At 45.8% G+C, this 20,493-nt stretch overlaps 1 long non-coding RNA gene across 1 annotated transcript; it reads right to left on the minus strand.

Annotated features, from left to right (window-relative positions):
* Positions 1-425: 425 nt before the first annotated feature.
* On the minus strand, positions 426-11,920 carry LOC123835877 (uncharacterized). Its single transcript, XR_006788837.3, has 3 exons — positions 10,899-11,920; positions 3,289-3,367; positions 426-827 (listed from the first exon to the last, which is right to left on the minus strand). It is a non-coding gene; the product is annotated as an uncharacterized LOC123835877 (long non-coding RNA).
* Between the last annotated feature and the right edge of the window lie 8,573 nt (positions 11,921-20,493).

The raw sequence follows: 20,493 nt of genomic DNA on the forward strand, positions 1-20,493 counted from the left end.
TGCAGAGAGTAGAATGGTGGTTGCCAGGGGTGGAGCAGAGGGGGGGCAGGTGAGATGGGGATGTTGGTCAAAGGGTGCAAAGTTGCAGTTATGCAAGATGAACATGTACTTAGATCCACTAGACAGCATAGATCCTATAGCTAAAAATAATTCTATACTTAAAACTTGCTAAGAAGGTAGATCTTATGTAAAGTGTGCTAATAATAATAATAATAATAATAATAATAATAATAATAATGGCAGGAGGAAACTTTAGGACTGAGGGACATGTTTATGGCCTTGATGGTGGTGATGGTTTCACAGGTGAATACTTATTCCCAACCTCATTGAGTTGTATTCATTAAATATATACAGCTTTTTATGTGTCAATTATACCTTAATACTTAAAAAAAAAGAAGGAGAGTACCCAAAGGACTTGACTCAACATATGCTTTATTACAAGGCAGAAGACGGTAAGTGAGCAAGTCGAGCTTCTTCCCTCCCTCCATCCCTGCCAACTTCAACAGCCTCTGTTGGATTGACCAGTTGATGAAGACCGTAGCACCCCTCTGGCTGGGGTTTCTTCTGGGCCATTCTGAAGTTCCAGAGTATTTAGAGGAGCTATGGAAAGAGCCAGCATAAGGGTCCACTTGTCTGGGTCTCTGTCATCTGGGACCAATTTCAGGATTAAAATAGGCAAAGTATGTGTTGAGGCCTCTTCTACATCGTATACTCAATAACTATTTCCCAAGCACACCGACGTGCTGTGCCGACCTTTGTGTGGATGCAGGGATGGAGACTGTGACCTGCCCTCTCAGGGCTCAGGATCCAGAAGGGAGGCATTCTCACTTGTTTAAAACAAAACAAAACAAAACAAAAACACCTCATGTTTTATTCTCTTTATCCCCCTCTGCCCAAACCTACTCCTGTTGACTACCCTCTGACTACCCAAGTGCATCTGTTACCAATATCCAAGGCCCTGTCTCCTCTGCCCACATCAAGCAGACCTCGGCTGCAACAAGGAATTAAAATTGCAGATTAAATGCCCTCATTCTTAGGCAAAATGACTGGGAGTCCACTTTAAACTCCTACAGTTTTTGAATATAATAATGCTTTTTATATTAAAATAAGAATCAATATTTTACACTTTAAGAAACTTTATGTATGTACAAAATTTTATTCATTGAGATGGTCTTAAAGCAAATAATAGGCTTTTCATCATAAATCTATTTTTCTTTGAAGACTTAAATTCTTTCTTGTTGAAGTCCCTTGCAACAGGCAGCATGACCCAACATTAGTTGGAACACTTGCAAGGAGTTTCACGAGCTGTTTTATGTTTCCCTTGCATTTCTTTTTTCCACATTAGAGCACCCCACACTGTTTCTGTAAATTGTATTTGCTAAGTGTACAAGGTATCAACCGAAGTTTTCTGAGAAATAGTTCAGAAGCAGGAACCACTGTGTTGGAGAAACAACTGATTACATTTTGGGCTTTTCGATGCTATTATTTCCAGAATTGGAATTCTGAGAAACCAAGGGAATGTTTCTATTTAGTGAATGTGTATCAATAAATGCTGGAGTTTCATTTGAAAAAATACCACAACCAAAGAAAATTCCCTAAGAGCTTTATAAAAGACCAAAATTGTCTTTGAAAAAAACAAATAGAGCCCAGAACTTTTGTTTTCTAGGACATTTTTTGGATATAAAGGCATGGACACATCATCATCTAAAGTTCTTCTCATTCTTGGGGCACCTGGGTGATACAGTCGGTTAAGTTTCCGACTCTCGGTTTCAGCTCAGGTCATGATCTCAGGGTCATGAGATCAAGCCCGGAGTTGGGCTCTGCACTCAGCAGGGAGTCTGCTGGAGATTCTCTCTCTCTCTCTGCCTCTCCCCCCGCCCACACACACACTCTCTCTCTAAAATAAATAAATCTTAAAAAAAAAAGTTCTCATTCTCAATAGCTCCCACATATTCATCACTTGATCTAACAAGTTTATCTTAAAAAGGCAATTGCCAATGGATCACATTCCAGGTTTGGGTGCATTTAAGGCAGGTGAATTCCTTGGGCTTGCATTCACACCAGGTAAGGTTACTCACCTCCTCCTCCTCCAGGCTCCATCAACTCTACAAACAGACATTGAACCCAGACCCGGGGCTTGTCTTTGTTTTACACTATCACTCACCTTCTCACCCACCATCACCAGGTCTCATCACTTCTGCATCCACACAGGTGCATCTGGACCCAGTCAGCTTATCTCCACCTTCACTACCCACTCCCATCCGGGGTGGCCACAACCCTTCACCTGTGTGATCTGGCCCCAAGCCCCCCTTCTCTTGGCTCACTATGCCCTAGTGACCCAGTCTCCTTTCAGTTCCAGCAAAGATCTTCTCCGAGCCAGGGCCTTTGCACGTGCTACTGCCTCGGCCAGATATGAAGTTAGAGCAGGCTCTGCAAATTACAACTTAAGCTGTCGAGTCAGAGAAGTTACTTTCTGAGACCGAAAGAGTGAGTAGACCACCTTGTTATACTGTCTCATGATATGTGCCCTTGAATATATTAAAGTCACACTAATTGTATAATTACAATTATTTTTAGTCTGCCTCCCCACTACATTATAAGCCCCATGAAAACAGGTATATGTCTATTTTCCCATGAAGGATAGCTCCTTTTTTTGGAACCCCCCAAAATAAATAATAAATAAATAATCACCTACTCAATAAATATTTGTTAAAGAATAATGTTATTTTCTCCCTCTAAAAGCTGGCCTGCCCCAGAATGTCACTTTTTTTTAATTTAGATTTTTTTTAAAAGATTTTTTTAATTTATTTATTAGAGAGAGAGAGAGTGAGAGAGAGAGCGCAAGAGGGGGTAGGGTTAGAGGGAGAAGCAGACTCCCCGCCAAGCAGGGAGCTCGATGAGGGACTCGATCCCGGGACTCCGGGATCATGACCTGAGCCGAAGGCAGTCGCTTAACCAACTGAGCCACCCAGGCGCCCTAATTTAGATTTTTTAATAGAAAAGACTGTTTCAGAGAAACACAGAGCTCTCCCTCTCAACATCATTTGTTGCAAAAGAAATAAATCTTTGTGTTTGAGCTGTTACCTATTTCAGATTTATCTCTCATTCACATAAAACTCAATGTTAGCATTCTGGACCTGCAGGGGCTTCCCTTCTCTAGAAGAAAACCCAAGTTCCTTCCACCTGGGAAGGACCATGTTGAGTTCAGAGCTGGGAAGACTCGCCGTTCATTTGCTTCAGGACAGAGAAGGGGGAGAGCTGGGAGGACGGGGCATGGAGGTGGCTCACCTGCCTCACACTCCCCTGCAATCCAATAGGACTCTGTGCTTGGCCACGCCCAGCTGTAGGAGAGACGGGCAGCTAGGTTCTGGGACAAAAACAAGAGAAATTTCTTAATGGTCAGTTCCCGGGCAACTCCAAACTTAACAGAGTTGTGTTTCAACTACTCCTCTCCCTTAACTAGGCTTACTGTGGTGATCATTTTGCAATATATACAACATCAAATCATTATGTTGTACATCTGAAACTAATATAATGGTATATATCAATATATAGAGAGAAAGCATGAAATGTACAAGAATAGAATTAGGGTCAAAGTCCCAAGGGCTACTGAGGTGGCACTGGGTGAGAAGGAAAAGTCCCAGGAGGCTTCCTTTCTTACAGGGTCGGGGGGTGCAGACACACCAGACAGGTTCACAAGGTGAGCAAGCAGCCTATGTGCCTGGCATGCTTTTTTAGGGGCATAGCTAGGACTTTGATTGGCATTGCATGCGTTTAATTTCTGAACTGCCTAAACTGACCCATTTCTCTGCCTTCCAGATGAATATATAAGAAAGCCCTTACCCATCTTAAGAAAATTACATGAAACCAACTTTTCTTTTTTCTCTTATTGAAACATATTTGACATATAACACTGTGTAAGTGTAAGGTTTACAATGCATTGCTCTGATACATTTATACATTGTAATATGATTGCCGTTATAGGGATAGTGAGCACCTCTAGCCTGTCACGTAAGTATCATTGCTCTTTTGTGCTGGGAATAAGTGGATCTCGTCTCTGAACAGGTTTGATAATGCTAGTACGGAACTGTCTAGGTTCACTATACTGTGCTTCGGATCTCTGGGACTCTTCCACTGCTTGGAGCTTTGTGCCTTTGAATCTCTGTGATGCTCCTACCCCGGCCCCTGGTGACCACCCTTTTACTCTCGGTGCTTTGAGCATGGCACTTTTAGATGCACGTTTAGGGGACACCATGCTGCGTCCCAGTGTCCAGCACTCACTTCTGCTGTTTGCTTCTGCCTTTCCTCTCTACTTTCCTAGCTCTTTTTGACTTTTTTTTTTGCCACTTCTCCCCATCTCTCACTCCTTTAGTTCTGGATCCTTCCATTCCCCTGTCTCCTCTCACTGTGTCAGACTCGGGGCCTCGATCATCTGGGAGGAGCTGGTCCAGCTAATTTCCTTCTCATGCTGGGCTGCAGATGCCACACTTCCACCCTCGTTTCATTTGTGATGAATCAATCCAAAAATAAGTATTGAGGGCAGAGTATGTGCCAAGCATCCTTGGGCACGGTGGGGCCCAAGAGGATTTTGTTCCCAGGATGTCAGAGAGCTGACCAAATTAGCGAAATTCTAGGGTCGGGGTAGGCTGTGGTGTGACCCTGAAGCTGTCGATGAGCTCCGTGGCTTTATTTGCAGTGTTTACCCTCTCCAAGCCTGCGTTTTTCCATCCATAAAATGGACATTATAAGAGGGCCTGCAACGGAAGGTGCCAGCAGAGGCCACGCGAGATAATTTGTAGGAAACCTTCACTACAGAGGATGCTGCAATGCTGAGATGTATGGAGTTCTTATCACCTCCTCAAACTCATGCTGAATTGGCAAAATGACGACACCCACCGACCTGACATCCGTGGAACAAGTGATGGGTTTTCAACTCATCTGTCATTTCAAGGCTGATTCCCGGAGCTACGTCGGCTCCAACCTGCCCGCCACCCCCGGCCCCACACCTCCTGCTAGCATCTGAGTGAGAAAGGCACGGTTATACATATCAAGTAGGCAGCAAGATGGTCTCGGGACCCCAGCCCCTCTGCCTAGTTTAAAGCCATGGGGTCCGGGGAGGGTAGTGGTTCCCTCAGCTGCGGTTTGGGGCTTGGAAACGACAGTGTGTGCTGGAAGCCCGAGCACACGGGGCGGGGGGCAGCTTCGTGTGTGATTTTAACTGGTGTTGATGTGTACTGTGGCCGGTGGACACTTCCTCCCCCAGCAGGGCGACTGAGGATAATGCTCATGCACCACATATGGCCACGCCTCAGTGAGGATTTCGGTAAGAATCATGTCTTTTGGAGACCAGCTCTTGGGGAGAGATTGCTCTTTTTCATCGTTTTGCCTGGAAATAGGAAATTCCCTTCCTGCAGTGATGCAAAGCAGTCTTCTGATCCTCCTACAGAAGCACACATATGCTCGCACAGCGTCCCTCCTCCAGATCCCTGAAGCTGGGCTCCACTTGCAAAATTCATGAGTCACAGGATCCCGGTTGCACAATGATATTGATGATGATCTGAAGGATTTCTAACTTTTTAAAATGCTTTCTTCTCGGTTCTTACTTCATTCTCGAGCAAATGGGAGAAGCAAGCCCTGACATTACTGTTCCTTACGTCACCTATGAGGACACGGTGGTCCAGAGGCGCTGACGTCACAGAGCCCGCAGGGGGAGAAAACGGAGCCAGCATGCTGGTCCGCTGAGTTCTGGTCGTGTTTTCTTTCTGCCCTCTGATCCCGCCGCCCCCCTCCCCTCATTAGTGAATTGCCCCTCTTCTCTCTATAATCAGGGAAGAACCACTCATCCAAGCTTTGGTTGTGACATTTCTCTAATTTTTTCCCTTCCAATCTGGTCCTAAGCGTACACAACTGTCCTCCCAATGTCTTCACTGCTCCTACTCCCTCTTGCTGCAACGTGTATCTGTCTTCACTACCGCACTGTCCCTCCTAAAAATAATCTCTGAGACTCTATGATCTATAGAACAAAACCAAACTCTTCACGCCACACGAGAGGTCCCTCCCTACTTCTGTAAGCTCGCCTCCAGGAAGAGCCTTCCGACCGGGTGGCTCATGGACCTGCTGCTCTAGGAGATGCTATGGGCATGGGCCTGAGAGCCAGCCCTGCCCCCCTTCCCAGGGACACCCCCAGAGACCAGCTGAGTCTTGCTCGTCCACTAGACCTTCTCTGGCCACTCCAGCCGGCAGGAGTCTCACTCTCCAGCTTGCCTACCTCCCACCCGCCACACTGCAAATCCTGCCTTATGTCCCACAGACAGTATTTTGTTGTTTGCTCGCCCCACAGGACCCCAGAAGCTAGTCGTCAAACATGTGTATGGTCATCTGTACACAATAGACAGTGGGCACTTGTAGGCTGCTTGAGCTAAGGGAGAGTTCCAGAGCACGTGGGAGAGGAGAGGCAAAGGGATACAGAAACACGGCCAAGAACTTGCAGTGTGATCCCCCCAACAGCCATAGCAATGGCGCTTAGAAGGCAGCCATCATGGATGTAAATAATTCAGTCTCCCAGAGAACTGGGTTTTTGACACGAGGAAAGAAAAAGCCGTGGAGCACCCTAAGACTTCAGGATAAGAGAACAAGTTCCCTGTGGTCCCTCGGAGGGCACTATTCAAAGGCACACAGTGTGGCTACCAGCTGGCAGAGTCTGCTGCAGGAGAGAAAACTGGGGGTGTTTATGTCTAAAATTATATCTAATGAAAATGTATTATTTCCTATGTATCTCCTGCTGGCTACTCTCAAAGACCTTGCTGTGCCCCATGACAAACCCTGGGTGAGCTACTGAACCCAGTTCAAAAGGCAGAGCAGTACCCGCTGCCTGATGCCCCTCGTGACAGGCTGGGGTCCGCATTCTTGGGAAGAATAGCACAAAGGGGGTGGCACTGGGGTATCGATGACTCCGTGTGTCACTGGTGCTGTTAGCCTGGTCACTTGGCTGGACTGCCCCCACTGGCCACCTCTCCCAGGCCAGTCCCTCACTCACGGCGCTGGGGCACAGAACCCTGTGAATGGCTCCAGGGCGATATCTATTGCTCGTGTTCTGTCTTGGACATGTCTGTCCTGAGAATCTGAGCAAACCTTACAACCCGGTTTCTACTACTAGATAGCTGGAATTTTTTCAGAATCCATCCTTGCTAAGAGTTTTTTTCAACAAGACAAATGGTCAAGGCCATGTCCAATATTACCTACCAGTTCAATTTAGGTTAACGGAACATCACTTGGGCATTTGGCTGGCAACCTGAGACAGCTCAATTACACTTTCAACTAGACCGGAACCATTCTGGAAAAACTAACATTTACACCAGGCAGGGTATGCTGGCTAGAGGCAGGTCTCAAGATTCCCAAATACATCATAATTATCAATAGCTAACATTGGCAGGCTGTTTACTACACACCTGGCATTGTGTGAGGACTAACTGAATCCTCACTACCATCCTCTGAGTTAGTATGACTCTCATTTTATAGATGAAGAAATATACCATCTCTCTTTTTCCCACACTTGCTAGTAAAGGCCCGCACTCCACATTTCTATGCCACACTGCCCCTTGCAAAATGATTTCATTCTGCCATAGGATACCATTTATAAGGCATTGCTTTAGTGGTGGGGAATTTGGAGTTTGAGAGGGTCTTTGCTGCCTAGAATCCAAATATTCTTAAAGAATGAAGCAGCATCTGAATTCTGAGCCTGACTCAGCCATTAATCAAGATCGTCTTAGGATGTCCTCTAGTACATTAGACAAAAGCAAGTGTGGCCATCACTGACTAAGCCAGTTATGTCCTGAATGTCCAGTGTATTCTAGCTCCGGACCCAGTATTGTGGGAAATCCAGAGCAGCATAAGATATCAGCCCTGCTCTCAAGAAGCTTAGAATATAGACATGGAAGCAAAATTCACATGTGAAATGATCACCAAAAGCTTAAGTGGCAATAACCAGGAGCTCAGAGTTCCTGAAGTGCTTGGAGAGGCTCACAATGGAGCAGAACTGGGACTTGAAGGGGGGTCAGAGCGGTGGGCACAAGAGAAGGATGCACCTTGCCAGCAGGATGAAGGGCTGGGGAGAATGCTGGACATGGCATCTGCGGGGTGATGGGGACACAGTGTCACAGCCCTGGGCCAGTCTCAGGAGAGAAGGGGCAGGGTGGGGAGCGGGGAGTGGCCAGCCTGGGCACACTGAACCTCCCAGGGCTTCTGACCTTGCCTTGCCTTGTGCCTCGAAGCCTCCGTCCAACCAAAGGACCAGGGTTCCTTCTTAATTTGCAAGCTACTTCTGTGTGACTCATTGTACTGATCAGTTCTCATTCACAACTGAGATCAACAAAACCACGAAGCCCAGGAGCTCCTGGGTCCCATCGGTAGCCTGTGACCCCAGCCTTAGAAGAAGGCAAGGAGTCTCTGCCCTGCTGCACCCTCAACTTTGTCTCCATGGTCTTTATCACTTTCATTCCCTGCTCCTCATTTCATTTCTTGTCCTCTCTGTCCTCTGACCGCCCTCCTACTCATCGACATGTTTTCTTCTATTGTCAGGAAATGGTAAAACCTAAGTGTCTCCTCCACTGGTCAGCATATATTCTACCTCCCTCTCAACGTGTTTCCTGGCCCTTCCCCTTGTGAGGACCTTCCCCACCTCTGAGACTCAAAGCACTGAGGCTCAGTGCCTCTCCCCAGCCCAAAGTGGGGCAGCAAGCCCCCTCAACCTGCCCCGGGCGCTGTGCAGGGAGGCCCGGGCTGGAGGCATCTGTCACCATTGTCCGGGCTCCTCATGGTGACCTGGCGGTGAGCCTCCTCCATGTTTCCTGGGGATGGAAACAGCAAACACTAATACAAGGTCAGATCTTCCCACCATCTCATTTCTATCCTGCCTTCTGGAAGGAGGAGCCAATGTTAAAATTCCCTCCCTGAACACTCAGCATAAGGCTGGGGCATCCTGGACCCAGCTGCCTGTAGGTTTCATTGAGAAGCCATTTCTCCAGGCGGTTCACATAGCAGCCCAGAGAAAGGAGCCTAGGCATCTCACAGGAAGCCTGTGTGTCTTCCGAATCAGGTATTTACAGAAGGAGAATCTCCCCAGAAGAGACGAAGGAGGTTAAACAGGGTTGCACTCTGTCCCATAACAGCTCTTGGGGGCACGAGTCTCCAGCAAGCCAGGCGGATCCCAGAGTTCTTTCCCTGGGTAACAAGGACCTTCCCTCTTGGGTGATCCTTTCTTTCAACAATCCTTCCTCTGTCCCTGTGTCGTTGGGTCTCTTGTCCCCGCATGACCTGACTTCTGCATGACCTGTGATCCTGGAGACACGAAGTGCTTTAGTTTCGTTGCTGTGTTGAGTTTCCCTCCATCCACCAGTGTTCACTACGTGGCCCATGGAGCCAGCTCTGGGCTGGGCCCTGAAACCATTTACAAAATCCAGAAAAACCGGGCCTTTAAACTGGAGGGATCCTAGCAGTCACCAATCCAAGCCCTCCGCTTACAGGTGAGGAGCCCAGTGTCCAATCTGCTGGAATTTTTTGCTCAGGTTCACATAGGCTTCTCATGATGAAGCTGAGAAAAGTACTCAGCTCCCCATAAATCTCTGGCTGCGACTGTGAAACCAGATAAGGAAGTTTCTTAGTGAAGGTCTGAGAAACGAGGTGATGAAGCCTGTGAACTTGGGGCAGCTAGTGGACATCTCTCACACTCAGTCGGCTGAATTCTTCAGGGTCACTTGTTTTCACTGGGTTCTGGGCAGGTGGACCTGGACGGTGATTGGCCTGCCCACCTGCCGATCCCAAGATTTCTGTTCACTGACAGAAATCCCTGATGGAATACACAGTCTCTTTCCAGGGCGTGTTGAGTGGCACATAGATTGCAGGGAGAGTAAATATTTTACACCTCTCTAGGGAAAAGGCACAGATAAGCACCTGCCCCAGAAAGCAGCGGGAAGTGTCAACAGCACCTTATCCTATTCCCCACATTGGAGAAGAGGGAAAAGATGAGCTGTATTTCACAGACGCCAAAGCTTCTCTAATTTGTCTGGCTCTGCTCTCATTACTAACCCAGAACGGCATGACAGAGCCCTGGGGGCTGCATTAAAATTCTCCAACAGAGGTGTTCATCAGTAAGCACCGAGGATGGGAATACAGAGGGGGAAAGTGATCCCTCCAAGATCATAATGAGGCTAAACAAAACCCCCAACAAATAACAAAGCAGAATCGCTGGGCGAATCAGTGACAAACTGATAATATTAATTGAATGTGAAAATTTTCTGCCTTAGGAGACATTGTGGCCCAGATGAATGCCTGAGTTCTCAGATCTGGGAACGGAGTGCTTCCAGATGGTAAGAGAGAGAGCATATTGCCCACTGGGGATACAAACAAGACGGCGGTGAGCTCACTAAACTTGGATTCCCCACAGGTCAGTGTGGGAAGGTCCAGATTCTCATAGTTGGAAAGAACCTCATAGTTGGAAAGGGTTTTTTCCATTTCAACTTGCAGTTAAAAAATGGACTGCAGTGTTGGCTTTTAGTGACTGCTGGTTATTTTCTAAATACTAACAAGTTATTAATTTGGATGTTCTCATCATTTCCTAATACTCTTTCTTTCAATCCTGTTTTATTGGCCTGGCTACCATGCTATTGAATGTGCACATATAATGTAGGTGTGGCGGTGGGTGGGGGTACAGACATGTTCATGCCATAGCCCTCAGGAGCTTACAGTAAAACAAGGAACATGACATACTTTGATATTCTTGAAGAGTTTATCATTTCCTCACAAATGATTTTGCTTGTTGAAAGCCCCTCCCTCTATATAAATAACCAAAACAAACTGAAAGTCAGGAAAAATTATAAACATGTTTTCCCATGTCAACTCACCGCTAACATTCCCAAGGTCATCTGGCTTGGATCCTGGTCATCTGGCCAGAATCCGACATTGTTTGGAAGTGGAGAAGGTCCCCTAGAAACATCATCATGGGTTTTGAGACAAGTCGTGTGTCTGCATCACACCTCCTTCTGAGAAGAAATAGGGGACATGCAGGGAAAGGCTGGATAAGAAAGCAAGGAACCCAGTTTTGGAAGGGAAAGAAAGTAATGACTTATGATCAGAAAAACACAACAAAAGAATTTCCAGGAAGCACTATTCATGAGAAGGAGCAAAGAACAACCACACACACTGCAGACACAAAGTGAAAGCTTTTATAAGCATTTTCAAATAGGGTTAGAGTGGGATACAGCAAGGCACACAGAAAAGCAGGACAGAGGAGCAAAAACAAATATTACAAAATGAGGTGCAGAAGGAAATGATCAATGCTTAGAGATTATAATTTAAAAATAATCTTGCCAGAGACAGAAAGATGAAAACAATAGATTTAGAAAAAGAATCTTTGTAGATTTTAAAATAAAAGGAAAGTCCCATAGGTTAGGAATTCTGCAACTACTTTGTGGTATATGGTTGAACAAATAAATATATTGTAGATAATGAGAATTAAGGGTCTCGCTGTCAGAGAAAGAACTTACAAGTAAGGGAAAGGGAGAAGGCTAGAAAAATTCTGTGGTGGATTGGAGTTGAAGGTATCAATGCGGACTTATAACTTCATTTTAATATACGTACTGAAAAACAGATAGGGGCATAAATACAGATGTGTGTATGCTTGTGTTATATGGATATATATACTCTCAGTTATATCCACTGAGGGAAGCTAGAAGCAGCAATGACAGCCCAGTATCAATGAGCACAATTATCATCCATGACTTGGCTTCTAAATACTATTCTCAAAAAAACAAAAATAAAAAACACCTAAAACAAAAACGGAACCAAGGCTCTTTAGTTGAAGTTGTTGATTCCAGGACTGAAACAAAAAAAAATTCGAGATGAGCCTGGAGCATTTTGCAGAGCTAGAAAATGAGGAGGCAATGAACAAAAATGCACATATTAAATGGGGACAGAAACCAGCCTGAATGAGCTCACAAAGGCCAAAGTCAGAACAACTTGAGCACATAAATAAGTAAAATAAACAACAATAGTATTGGATTGTAACTCAAAGAATAAAATGAACATCTGTTGAGTTCACACTGATAGAAATAAATAACCGAATAAACAAAGGGATGAATGGAGGGGCAATTCTTCCTTACAGCCAAATTCTAATTAATAAATATAGAAACAAACAAACAAACAAAAAGTCACCAGTAGAACAACAGAGTAATATTGGTACAAGCAAGATCCACTGGTAAAGGCTAAAATTCGTGCATGAAAGTTTAAGCAGAAACAGGATATCTAGAGAATCCCAAAGTATTTTCCCCAAAATATTTAGGCTAAAAGATTAACTTCACAGCAGAGAATCATGGCAGAGGCCACTTTGGCCAAGGGACTGAGGCTGACATCACCAGTAACACATGTCGACATGCTGTGCCATTTGATAAGGTGCCCAGAGAAGGACATGTCCCCTCGGTGGGATCCTTCCTACTAAGGCACAGTCTTGATCTAATCATGAGAAACAAGAGGAAAATGCAAATACCTCACCAGTATTCTTCAAAAGTACCAAGGGCATGGGAGTCAAGGAAAGACTAAGGAGCGGTCACAGACTATAAGGAGACCTAACCAAGGACACTCGTGAAAAAACCTGGTGAAATCCAAGTCAACCACAGTGGTTACCCGTGGCAGAGACATGGACGGCTTCCCAATAATACCCCTTTGCAAACTCCCATTTTCCTTCCTAAAGCGTGACGGTAGGTGAGCCTGACTTGGACTCCATGGTCAAGACAGACATTTCAGAGGGTGTGAGGGCGTTGCAGAGGGGCAGAAAGGATGACAGGGAGTTGGCCAACTGCAGAGAAGGAAGGGTCCAGGAAGAGGGGGCCTTGGAAGAGGCCAGAACCCATGACGCTGGGATGGAACAAACAAGTGGGTGGGTCACACGGGAGGAAGTGAGAAATGACAGAAGCCAAGCCGTGTAGGGCCTCCAAGGCCACATTAAAGATTGGCATTTTAGCACAAGTATGATGGGAAGCTATGGAAGGGTAGCTTGATGCAGATGGAGCACCCACATATTATTCTTGCACAGGGTTCCAGGCAAGGCAGGCAGAAGCTGGGATGAGAACCAGAGTCTCCTGACAGCCCATATTCTTGGCCGATTACCTCCCTGCTGGTGAATTCAAAAGTCTATAAAACTCCAGGCAAAACCTCTAAGTACACATGTTGGATTGGCCTGTATGTATTTATTTTACTCCGCCTCAAAGTGTCAGTAAAGGAATAAAACTGTAATAAATCCACAGATTAAAACCACAATGAGATACCACCTCACACCAGTTAGAATGGCAAAAATTAACAAGACAGGAAACGACACATGTTGGTGAGGATGTGGAGAAAGGGGAACCCTCTTACACTGTTGGTGAGAACGCAAGCTGGTGCAGCCACTTTGAAAAACAGTGTGGAGGTTCCTCAGGATGTTAAGAATAGAGCTACCCTACGACCCAGCAATTGCACTACTGGGTATTCACCTCAAGGACACAGATATAGTGAAAAGAAGGGCCATATGCACCCCAATGTTCATAGCAGCAATGTCCGCAATAGCCAAACTGTGGAAGGAGCCAAGATGCCCTTCAACAGATGAATGGATAAAGAAGATGTGGTCCATATACACAATGGAATATTACTCAGCCATCAGAAAGGATAAATACCCAACTTTTATATCAACATGGATGGGACTGGAGGAGATTATGCTAAGTGAAGTAAGTCAAGCAGAGAAAGACAATTATCATATGGTTTCATTCATATGGAGAACATAAGCAATAGCTCGGAGGACCATAGGGGAAGGGAGGGAAATCCAAAGTGGGAGAAATCAGAGAGGGAGATGAACCACGAGAGACTCTGGACTCTGGGAAACAAACTGAGGGTTTCAGAGGGAAGTGGGGAGAGGGAGGGGGTAACAGGGTGGTGGGTATTAAGGAGGGCATGTGCTGTGATGAGCACTGGGTGTTATACTTAACTAATGAATCACTGAACACTACATCAAAAACTAATGATGTACTACACAGTGGCTAACTGAACATAATAAAAAATCCACAGATTAAAGAGAATAGAGGAGAAAACAGCACAAGACAATAAATAACAAAATAAGAAAATTGTGGATAATGAAAAGCAGGCAGAAGAATGGAGCCAGAGGAAACCCAAGTGTCCACACGGAGGAATGCTAAGTGGACCAACGACAAGAAGCAGGTCAGGTTCCGCCTGGAATCCTAGAGCTGCTCAGAAGTGGGGGGGCGGAGGTCTCAGGCTAACCAAGCTGGGGCCGAGGAGCAGTCTGTACAAGGAGGAGTTCGATCTCGGCATGCCTTTCCTCAAACACACGGGATCACGGAAGGGTGATTTTGGGGGGAAACTGCACCAGAGCCTCCAGGACCGCCACCCCCCTTCCCAGTGCTGGTCACGACACTTGCCCCCTCCCCAGTGGGAGAGTGGAAAACAGCCTGAGATAAGACCACGGATTTAATTTTGGAGGAAGGAAATGATCCCAAAAGGAGATCACTTGATGAATACTCTATCATTAACATTTTTCCAGTTAAAAGAAAAAAATACCTGTGGTGGGCAGAATAATTACCCCAGAGGTGTCTGGGTCCTAGCCCCCAGAAACCTGTGACCATGTTGTCTTCTGTGCCATAGATGTGATTAAGTTAAGGGTCTGGAGATGGGAGAGTAGCCAGGTGGGCCCAATGTAATCACCGGGGTCCTTAAAAGCAGAGAATCATTCCCAGCTGTGGTCCAAGAGATGCAACACTGGAGCCATGAGGGTGAAGGAAGACAACATGAGCCAAGGAGTGTGGGTGCTTCTAGAAGCTGGAAAGGGCAAGGAAAGCGACCCCACCCTGGGGCCCCCAGGAGGAACCAGCGCTGCAGATACCTGTGTGGGACTCTGGGCTGCAGGACTATAAGATAATAAATCTGTGCTGGTTTAAGCCACCAAGTCTCTGATAACTTGTTACAGCAGTGGTAGTAACAGAAATTATAAAAAAGAATAGTAATTACTATTACCGTAGTAAAAAAAAAAAAAATTTACCAAGACATAGCAAATAGTATGGAAGTCACTTTTTGGGGTAACTGGTTGGAAGCAGCGGGCTCCGGGCACAGACAGAGCTCTGTTCTTTGTCAGCCAGGATATTGCCAAGCATGACCCATCCCTGCGTGTGGGTCAGCTCTCGACTTCTCCTCTATGAGGCTCTTCCCCTCCTTCATCCACGCCCCTGGTTCCGTGTAGGGTGAATTAGCACTCAGGCCAAATCCTTCCTCTTCAATTATTTCCCAAAAGGCAAGAAGCAGAACACAATCCAGTCTGAGGGGCTTCCCTGAATCCCAATTATAGCATTGGCTGAGCGGAGGCAGCCTTCTGAGGAGAAACCCCGAATTCAGTCTGTGGTGTTGTCAGCAAGCTGTCTGTTCTTTGTCAGCAAGGTGTTTTCCTGTCTGATGTCTTGGCTCTCTGCCACTGGGATAAAAATTGTGCTCTTCCAATTTGTTCAGCTAGCACAGTGTTCCCCTTACTACCCCATAGGAATAGCAGGATCCCACGTGACGCATGAAAGGGAGAGTTTTGTGGTTTAGACCAGAGAAGGAAAGAAAATGAATTTAAAATTCCTCCCCCAGGGAGAGGCACTTTCTCTCTCTAGCTCTCACTCTTGCGCCTCCTTTTAACTTGGTATTTCGTGCACTATTTGCAATCATATCAAAGATGATAGGAAATGCCATGGAAGGAATGTTCCCCTGCTGCTGGTAGCATGCCTCCCTCGCCTTGACTTTTCAGCCTGTGCCCCTCATCGACGGGGCGTCTCCTAGCTCTTCAACACGAAAGAGTCACAGTGATCTCTTAGCAAATGTGACAAGTGTCTTATACCTGTGGGATAAGCATTCAGTAGATTTGTATTAATTATCTACTACCGCCTAACAAACCACCCCAAAACTCAGACTTAAAGCAATAAACATTTATTACCCCACAGTTCAGCAGGGGTTTGTAACACAAGGACCATCAGGAGTCGCTGTCAGATGAATCAGGTGAAGGCTCTTCCAAGATGGCTCCCTCACATCCCTGGCGAGATGGCGCTGACTGCTGGTAGGAGGCCAGTTCCTCACCATGTGGACCTCTCCACAGGATGACTTAAGTGCCCTCACAAAGTTGTGGCTGGTTTTCCCTAGAGCAGTGATCCAAGAGAGAGCCAAAAAGAAGCCACAATGCCTTCTATGACCCAGACTTGGAAATCCAGGCCCATCACTTCCACAGTACCCTCTTGGTTACAGGTCATCCCTGTATGGGAGGCAGGGGGTGGACACCAGATGAAAATTGTTGGAACCATGTTGGAAGCAGGTACTCTAATTGTAGAAAAAGAAAACAATGACAAAGCTAGGTTTTAGTGGTTTATGAGTTGCCCACACTGCATTTTCATGTTGACTTGTCCTGAAGCCTTCATTATCAACCCACTAAGCCAGTCTTATGCTCCATCCTCCTCAACCCCAATCCTTGCCTTTTGCTTGTGGTCAGAGATTACAATCCACTGGCTGAGAGCTGATCTTGATTGACACGTGGGAAGAAGCGATGGATGGCAGTGTTGGTGAATGATTTGAGTCACTAAGTCATTTCTCTAACCTTCAAATTTCTTCTCACACTCAGGGTGATGGGACCACCCCAGCAGACTTTCTGAGAGACAAGGGAATTTATATGTGATTCACACAAAGCAAACTTCAGCTGACAAGTTGAAGGCCTCCCACAAATTTGATTTGGTGAGTCACTTTGACTCTATTGCTGAGTTCACTCATCTGTTGAACAAGAGTGGAAGAGATCAGTGGTTCTTGAATTTGACTGATTATCTCATTCTTCTGTGTTAAAATCAGATTCCTAAGCCCCATCCATGAACATCATGATTCAGTGGGTATTTGATGAGGTCCCAGCATCTACATCTTATATAAACTACTTCAGATGGTCTGATGGTTTAGGGATCATTAAGCTAGCCCAGATTTTCTCGACTGGAGATGGCAAACCCTTTTACTTTGGGGAGAGGAAAATGGTGGGTGCTTTTTTTTTTCCTTGAAAAGAGTTTTTACATTGTTGAGAATGGACTAAATGACCTAGCAGATGGTCTTCCAGCTATAAATAGCTAACACTTTATGCTTCTAGGTAGAAAAAAGTTTGTGTATGGTGGTGTAAAATCTTATACAGTAGATTTGGTCTAGCATGATTTATCTAGAGTTTTGTAGTTATTACCACTTTCTTCTAGAGCAGTAGTTTGTGAACGCTAGTATCAAAAGAATCACCTAGCCTAGAATTCTCCCTGGACCGGGGTTTCCAAAATTTCCCTTATCAGAGCCCCCTGGTGGCGCTTATTAAATGCAATACATAGGAACTAGATCTCTTCCCTGGTTCTACTTTGGAATATCTAGGTCATTTTGTGAACAACAGTTCCAAGCAAGTCTGGGAGAGTCTGTTCTTAGAAGCTATAAGTGGAGAGTATCTAGAGGTAATATACCCCCATCTTGTCCTTGGGCACATGAGGTGAGAGAAGCCACCCACCTGGCTATGGTTACATAGGTGGCTGTCTGAAGTTCCACCTAAACTGCATATTGTCTTTTTTTTGAGAGAGAGAGAGAGAGGCAGGCAGGGGAGGGGGGCAGGTGGTGGGGAGGGATAGAAGGAGAGGGAGAGAGAGAATCCTAAGCAGACTCCCTGCTCAGCACAGAGCCTGACTTGGGGCTTGATCTCATGACCCTGAGATCATGAACTGAGCTGAAACCAAGAGTCTGTTACCTAACTGACTGAGTCACCCAGGCGCCCCTGGACTGCATATTGTCTTAAAGGGTTTTTGAGTATTAGATCTCTAGAAGCAATGTGGGCCTGACGCATCTGGTTGGTCTCACTGGAGACAAATTAAAGCAATAAGATAATGCAAGTCAGGAAGAGAAAACTAATTAGCAAGTTCATTTTATGCCCTGTCAAAATTTAAAAAAAAGAAGGAAAAAGGAAAGCTAATAAAGGCCCTAAAAAAATGTTATTTAACCCTGCGAACCAGATATTTCCTGGAGTCCAAGAACTAAGAGTTCCAGTGGTAATTAGGGGAAGACAAATAAGCTATTCAAATTATAAATAGGAAACATGCTTTCTAACCACCAGCTACTCTCTCCATATTATTTCAAGGGTGACCAATTCCAGTAATAATCACAGGAATACCTAATTTGGTGGAGATCCCAAATGGATTGTAAATTATGGTTTTATGACAATGGAAACAGGCACTCACTAGACAGCTCCATGGAGACCATAACCACAGAACAAGGAGAGAGTGAAAGTGTTTATGATGTTCAGTCAGGAAACTGGCCACCTTGATTCCAGACCCCTCGGGGGGTTTCATGCTGACAGGGAGGTAAAACTGGAGCCCTCACCCAGCCCTGGATGGGTGACAAGCTCCGGGTCTCTGCGTCGGTATTGACCTCCACCAGCCTGATGTACGGACTCTTGACAGGTGCTTCTAATCCTGAGGCCCCCTCCACGGACCTGGGTGGACCCCATAAGTCCAAAGGACAGTCCAGGATCCCTAGGAGAGGGTAGGAAAACACACTGTCTTAGAGTCTCATCCCTGGTTTCTGCTGGAGGCTGTGGGGGCTCAGCTCTGCTGTATTTCTGCTACTCTTGCTGCAGAGAGAGCTTCTGAGAAGGGAGGACTCCACCCCCTTCCCACCATCCTACCTTCTCTCCATCCCCTCCCTCCTGCCTCCCCAGGGAAGAGAGAGTGCCCAGTGTGATTGGCCAGCACTTGACATTTTTGAACCATACTTTTAAAATAGGTGATGTCATTGTATTCTAAGCTTGGGCACGGAATGCTCCCTTACACTCTCCTTCTTTCTGTCCACACCAGGCAGAGGAGCACTCTCCCCTGACTCCCTCCGTGGGGTAAGGAAGGAGATGCCCTGCTCTGACGACCCTCCACCATGTTTTCCCTCTTTCTGCCTGTCTTCAAATGAGCTCGAGGGTCCTAACTTCTTGTCCATGTAACCAATTGAGAAAATAGACTTGGAATCCACTAACCTCAATTCTGTATGACCAATTATTGTAAGCCTACATGGGGTCATTGCAAGGTTCTTGGTCGGTAGTTCAATTCTTACCTAATTTATAAAATGTAGGTAAATCCACCATTGCTCAGAGCCCTGCAGGGCAAAAAAAGCAAGACATACCAGGAATCCTCAGTAAGCAGCATCTAAGGGCTGTGGTCTCTATAGCCAAAGCCCCTCAGTCTGAACCCTGACACTGTTCCTTCCAGGTTTGTGACCTTGAACACACATTCACCTTGCCTAGTCTGGTCCTCATCTGTATATGAGGCAAAATAATGGTTGCCAACTCAAAAGATTATTGTGAAGATTAAGTGAGTTAACACATGTAAAGCATGATGTTTAAAGTGCTTGGAACATAGTCAAGAATAATTGTTTCTGTTATTGTTCCATTATTATTAACATCAAGATAAAAAGTTATCACTTTAAGAATCAATGTTCGAGTTGAAAAATGCATGGCATCTCTAGAGTTATAAGGGCATAAAGTAGATATGTGGGATTTGGTTGACATTTCACTCAATGTTCATCAACAACTACAAAATCTAATTTGCCCGATGGTCTCAGTAGAAGTAGATCATCCAGACCGAAGAGGAATCGTCCTGGGCTCCTCTCATTAGGTAACAGTGCATCTGAGGCAGTGCCCCTCTGTGAGGCCACAAAATTAAGGAGCATTAGCAAATGGGAGCATGATCAAAGGACAGTAATCAGGATGCTTAACACAGCAAAGAAGACAAAGTGTTGGGAAATCTGCAGAGCACTGGAATATGCTCCGGACTCTCGGGCAGGGTGATCTAGGGAAAGACCATTAAACTGGGGAACATCCTAAGCTCTACTCGTGTCTCCTGCGTGACATGCTATGTGACCTTGGCTAATTTCATTCATCTAGCTGATCTTAATTTTTCTCATCAATATGCTGTAATGACTCTCAGTTCCTTCCAGCTTGAATGTTCCAGGATGCTGGAGGTAACCCTGGATTTGGATCCCAAATCCTCCCATTTACCGGCCCCCTCCCAGTTCCCCTCCAGAGCTCTGGCTGCTAAAACAGAAATACAAACAACCGAGCCAAATGGGAAATATGATAGTAGCTATACCAATGGCAAAGTCATTTGGAGAACAAAGCTTGGCACTGATATGGAAGCAACGGGTGCAACCACCTCTTTGGCCCCTGGATTGAAGCCAAGGTCACAGATCACAACTGATCTACTGACCCAGCCACAGGCTGCCAAGTTTCAACTAGGAAGAGTCCAAGTCTGTCCAAGGGCCTGACAAGAGAGAGCAGGGACTCGGCCATCTCCCTTCCTTCCCCGACTGCAGGATTCTCTAGAGGGAAGATAATCTCCTTCCACTCCTTGGAACATCATGATCTTGCATTTGTCGGAGTCCCTTTTCTGG

Source organism: Mirounga angustirostris, unplaced genomic scaffold, assembly GCF_029215605.1.
Source record: "Mirounga angustirostris isolate CCGP_5_RB_7025 unplaced genomic scaffold, mMirAng1.0.hap1 SCAF_12, whole genome shotgun sequence".
Taxonomy (NCBI): domain Eukaryota; kingdom Metazoa; phylum Chordata; class Mammalia; order Carnivora; family Phocidae; genus Mirounga; species Mirounga angustirostris.